Consider the following 6,590-nt stretch of genomic DNA (forward strand, 5'->3'; position numbering starts at 1 on the left):
TAATCTAATTTATTTTCTAACCTAACTATCTACCATTAACAATGAACTAAGCTTTTGTTCTTATACATTCAGATCCAAAATTCGTGCATGGGCTTGGAGCCATGGTTTGGGCGAGAAGAATCGGGCCCAAAACCCAATTCTTTTCGATCCAAAAGGCCTCTTCAGCTGCAGTTGGCTTCAACAGACTTTTCGTCCACTTCTGTTCCTCTGATTGGGTCAAGGCTTAGACCATTGCAAAGCTCTTTCCGAGCCGGTCGTTTTGACATAAGGTAGGCCCAATTCGAGGTCTGAGTCCAAAGATTACGGCTTTCGGAAGTTCTCTTGCGACTTTTGCTCCTTTATCTCGCTAAAGTGGTACATTTCGCACATAATGGACTTTGAAGCCCGAAATGCATAAAAACACGTGTCGGTGTTAACTCTTACTTATTATTCACATAATTGGTCTAACAATTATGATTATTAAGGGGTTAAAACTACAGTTTTGGGCTCTTATCAAACCACCCCAAACAAACATTTTGCTTGTCCTCAAGCAAATATGAAAATTAGAATAAGTGACCAAAAATGGAGTTCTAACTATTCTCGTTTATTTGAGTGCGATTGCATTGACCATATGCAACAAGGCCTTAAACCACTAGGAATTCCCTAGTGGACGAGTTATAACCTCGTGTGAGAGTTTTCGATGAAGGTACTCACAAACTTTATCTATCTTCTGGCGACTAAGAAAATAAAACTATTGTTTCCTTATTCATGCTCAACTATCTATACATCTCTCTAGCAATTACATAAGAATAACCAAGTCAAAACCTAAGTTAATATATGCATAATAATCAATCATCTACAATAAACATATACAATGAGTAGTACTATAAAATGTTTAGCGAGGTTTGTTTCTCGAGAACTTCGGAATAAGCGTCCTTAAATAGGTTCTCACAATAATAGTCAAGAAACAACACTCGATTTTTCCACTCAAGTTTAAAGCTACTCCGATTAATGCGAGTGGGCACTTTTTACCTTACAATCTCAATGACAACAAGGAAGCGGGGGTCGATCAAACACATCTGCCACTTACTATCACACTAACCTATTCCTAATTGAGCTAGAGGTCTTTATTAGGTGTTCACGGGGGATTAGGAGATGGTTTAAGAAGGAAGGAAATGGATATTCAAAAGGACAAGTCTGAGATAATAGAGTCTTCATTATTATGTAACTTAGAAAACCTTGTTATTTTCTTTTTGCTTCTACACTTTGTTTCCATCCTTAGCCATTTTTTTTTTTTTTTTTTTCCTTGGCTTTTTCTATCCTTTTATTCTATTTTTTTTTTTTTTTTTTTATTTTATTTCTATTTTTTTTTTTCTTTGGATGGAAACTTCTTTTCTTTATTTTCTGAAGCAACTAACAATTTTTGTTTACACGGGTTTTCTCTTCTTCTTTCTTCACTCATTCTATTCTCGGGACTTATTCTAAATTGGGTAGGTTGATTTATTCTCTTTTTTTTTTTTTGTTTTTGTTTTTGTAACAGGGTAAAGGAATTGGGTTTATGGAAGGGCTAATGAAAGGCTCGAGTGGCGACTAAGCGGAAAATAATTCATAGGTTTGAATTTCTGGCTATATCGATCCAAAAGAGGCCTAAATTCTCACTTAGGATATGGTTTAGTGATCAAGCAAGTGGGCGTGTGATTTCTCTATCCGGTTTTACTTCTCCCTTGTGTCATTTCTCAAATGTTTTTAGCTCATATAAAGGCTTTAGGCTATATTCTCCACGGATTTGTAGAATAAGTACTCTAGCCTAGATTTCAGAAACTTCTTGCTAACAATCATAGATACTCATGTAATATATTTATAGATAGATGCAAAGATTATTACCTACATATTAACCTAAGTTTCTAACAATTATTACGATGCAACAACTATGTGAGACTTCTAGATTGTTAAGAGCATGGAGAAAGAAAACAATACCAATATTCCTAAGTGTATAGCATAAACTTATTTATTTATATTTTTAAATTTTGAAATTTTAACTAGAAAACAAATGCATATTATATATATCTATATCCTAACAGATGTCTTAATTACCGTGTTTCTATGCCCCCAAACAAAAAAAGCATGCTTTGTCCTCAAAGCATTTAAATAAAGAGGGTAGGAAAAATACCATTGAAGCGCGTGAAATTCAGAAACATCTGCAAAACAAGGTTAGAACGTACTAATATAGGAAATAAAAATTGACGCAACTCTATAAGAGTTCCACCCATTATGGGGTTAACAGAATGAAATTGCTTGGGACATAAGCAGACACTAACAGAAACTAAAACTTACCTCCACTCCCGGACATGCATATTATCTACCCAATAGCATCATGGGTCTTGTATTTCAGCGGGCATGGCAAGTCCAAGAACAATTGCTAGCAAGACCCATAAGCGGTTCCTAGCCTACGTGTGTGATCACCTCGCGAAACCAAGCACCATAAGTAGTGCTTTGGAACAAATCTTTGAAAGACTGTTCTGGTATTATTATAGGAGATGTCATCTCAAAATTACAGCTCTGGAATAGCTATGAATGATCCGAAACTACCCGAAAAACTGGAATTTTTCTGGTCCCGGTCCACGGAAGTCGCGTCTGAAATTTTAAATTCCAGTGTTTTAATATTTCAACTTAAGGCGGCAGCTCTAGAATAGATGGCGAGTCAGGCTCGGCTTGAGAGCAAAATTCAGAACAAAATATACAGAGCGCTGAATGCTCCTGTAGAAAGCCTGAAAAGTCTTCGGAGTTGCTGAAAATTGAAAAATGAGGCGAAACGTGGGAGTGAAAGGTGAGTGATGGAAGTTAGGTGTAGTGTGGGTTGTGAGTGTAGAATGAATGAAGTTTATATAAAATCATCTTTGGAATAGATAACACCACCCCCAAACAGTTTGGGAAGGTGGGATCAACATTAACTAATCACGCCAATGAAAATAACGACATTATATTCATATTGTCATTCAAACAACATTTCACTACAAAAGTCAAAATTAACTACGGAATTTAACAACGTAACATCCTATCTACTAAAAATAATAAAAGACAACATCAAAACAACAAACAAGTACAAATCTAGCTACTCTTCAAGGGAGCGAGGTGGGGGTAAGAATAGGAATTTAAGTGATCAAGAATGGAAAAACCAACACCCATTCCCCAAACAAATTTTTGAAAACAGGTTTGTAAAAATTTGTTTTAAAACGGGGTCTTTTAAAGTCAGATTCCCTAGACTTGCTAGATTATTATTTTTATATCTTTAAACTTTTTTACTTTTTATGAATTAGGTTTAATATAAAGGAAAACAATAAGCAGTAAAGACATAATTCACACCATAGAGAAACATGACTCAAAAACCGAGAAAACATGCAAGAGTGGAAAACGTGAATTATGTGAAACGTGGACTTAGGATCCGGTACTTACAGCCACACACTCCATAGGGAGGGCCCGGTTACCTGAATGGTGCACTCAATAATATATTGAAATGAAAGGAAGTGCACCAAACACAGAAATTGAGTCGTTTATAGTCAGATACTCGAGACTTTATCTAAACATATGTATGAACATGCAGTTTATCATATATCAACAACCGAAATAGTTGTGGATCATTCCATAAATAAATATCACAGAAAACATATCCAAACACAATCAAGCACCAAGATTTCCTAGGACAATGTTCTAGTGGAATGAAAGCCGGGATAGACCTATAACATAACCGAGCATACACCTTTGGTTTCATCTTTGAACGAGAGGGTGTCCTAGTGAATAAATGTGGAAAAGTGAATGGTTGTGGAAGATATATGGTGGATTGGGATAAGTTTTAGAGAAAAGCATGGAAAAATGAGGATGTGGGTTTAGCACAAAACTCATTTATGGTGTAGTTAGGGACCGCCTCAAGTCTGAAAATGAAAGTGTCAAGTGGTTTATCCTTGGGAAGTATTTGTTTACTAGGTGGATTTAAAAATCATGAAGCCGCAGGAGAAACTAAAGGATCGAAAGTGCAAACTTCGAGGTTCCTTTGAAAAGGTGGAGGGTGGGGAATATTGGTGATGGAAGGTGAATGATTCTCACTAAGCTCTCTCAAGTCCATATCATCGAGAAATCTTGATATATGCAAGACATTCCTCAATAGGTGGGTCAAAAGGATCACTGGGATAAAGATTGAAAAATTCATCTTCCGTCATAGCATCAAGGGATGAATGGTTGTTGGCAAGGGGGGACTCGCGAAGTGGTAAAGAAGTGGTGCAAAAGAGTTGCGAGGAATTCTTCTTCTATTTCGCCTACTACCGTGGAGTGATTGTTAAAGTCGAATTTCGAAGGAAAGGAATTTGTTAAAATCTGTTTCTCGAAACATGTTTTGAAGTAATCTTGAGCTAAGCTCTCGATCATGCTAACCTCTCCATTTGTAGATGAATCGGATATCGTGTGTCCTAGTTTTAAAACATTTACCTCAACGAGAAAAGATGGCCAAAGGACAAGGACATCGAACCATCGCTGCGGTTTATGAGCGTTAGCGTTGGCTAAGAAGAAGGGCGCCCTAAAATGATAGGTACAGAGTCGTTAGTGAGTTCTCAGGTCTTGGACAAACGGTCGGCCGGTAGTAAAAATTTTGGACTTTAACTAGCACGTTTTCAACCACACCCCTTAGGATACTTAATAGACCCGATCGACTAATTGCAATGTCATTTTAGTAGGTTGCATCTCCTCTAGACCTATTTGTTTATACAAATAAAATGGGAGTAAGTTAACACTAGCCCCCGTGTCTAATAAGCCGATTCGTCGTGTGAGAATCTCCTAAGGTGCATTGTATGCGATGGGGCTTACCGAGGTCCTTGTACTTAACAATTCCATTATTTTCGGATAAGCGTTGGGAATTGTTCTCATTAAAAAGCGTCTTTTGGTATATTGGTCTTCTACGCCTAGTAGTACACAACTCCTTAAGAAACTTAGCATGGTGTGGTAGCTTTTTAATAGCTTCGAAAGGGGAAGGTTTATAGTTAGATTTTTGAAACGTTCCTAATCTCCTCATAATTTGTATCCCTAGTTAACATGGCTAATTTTTGGGAAAACGGTGTTTTCTCTCTATAATTAGCATATGGATCAACAGGATGTTTAACCTTGGCTTTTTGTTTCTTAGGTTGTGGTTTAACGGTACCTCTACGGTTGTAGGCTCTTCGTTTCTATTTCGGTATCTAGTTCGATATCCGTTGTAGGAATCTTGATGGGGGTAACTATAGGCATAGTTACTTTGTTATCAACCACTCTTCCGAGCGGAGGAGAGTGGTGATGGCATTTAGCTCACCCACGTTTGTAGTTTCCGTACTAGTATTACCGTTTACCTCAAAGGCCGTGTTTGTTGTTCTAGGGTTGGGTATCGCTTGGCACGGAAAAACACTTTTGGTTGGGCTTTCTCTTGGGCTAACTGTTGGTTTAAATTATTAACAGATTGTAGAATGTGTTGGTTAGATTGAGCCATGGTTTGGAAAAGTTGTTGGCTCACTTGTATGAAGGTGTCAAGACGATCCGGTTGTGTGGGTGTAATGGTCATGGGTGGTATGACTTGTTGGTTATTTATGGGCGGATTGTGATAGTTATTATTTACCGGAACGATACCTCTATTAGCATTATAATTATTATAACTATATTGACCTTGTGCTTGACCTTGTCGAGGTTGTGCTTGGTTGTTATAATTATTATAATTACCCCACCACAATCCTTGTCTGGGTGTAGCTTGGTTGTAACTGTGTGGTGGCCTAACATATTGATTATTGTACCCTGGAGGTGTGACTTGTTGGTTATTTCTCCAACCGAAGTTGGGATTTTGTCTCCAAGGGGCGTTAGGTTCACTATTAATGGAACAAGAATGTTCATAGGCTATAGGGCCGGTGGGAGTCGGGATGCTCGGGGACTCCAACAAAACTACATGGATTTGAATTTACATTCATGACGGGGATAGGCTTTGTTGTTGTATTTAAATGGCCTCAACCTTTTTTAGTTAGAGATTCGATTAAATTTTTAAGTTCTAGATCGGGTTTAACCTCAAACATACTTGGTAGCCTTAATCGTGGAAGAAGAACTAGCGGAGCGGGAGTAATCGCCACTACCCCCCAGTTGTTATTTAAAGCTTTAGTTTGATCCTCTAAAATTTGTAAGCCTCATTGGCTCCTTTACTTAGGAAACTACCCCCATTCATTATGTCAAGGACTTCTTTATGGTGGTGTAGAAGTCCTTTGAAAAAGGCACGAACTAACGTGTCTTTAGCTAAGTTATGGTGTGGACACTCTATAAGCAGATCGGTGAAACGATTCCAAGCCTCAGAAAATGATTCATGAGGATTTTGTCGGAAAAATGAATCTTGGAAAGTATTTCATCCGTCTTTAGGGGTGGGTAAAATGTTCCATAAACAATGAACAAGTTTGGCCCACGAGTCCACAGAATTAGGCGCTTGGGCAGTTAACCAAGACGCCGCCTTATCGGCTAAGGTGAAGGGAAATACCCTTAGTTTAATCTGTTCCGTACCAACGGTAGGATGATGGAATGTTGTAAGGACTTGTTCAATCCTACGCATGTGTTGGTAAGGT

Source organism: Coptis chinensis, chromosome 6, assembly GCF_015680905.1.
Source record: "Coptis chinensis isolate HL-2020 chromosome 6, ASM1568090v1, whole genome shotgun sequence".
Classification (NCBI taxonomy): domain Eukaryota; kingdom Viridiplantae; phylum Streptophyta; class Magnoliopsida; order Ranunculales; family Ranunculaceae; genus Coptis; species Coptis chinensis.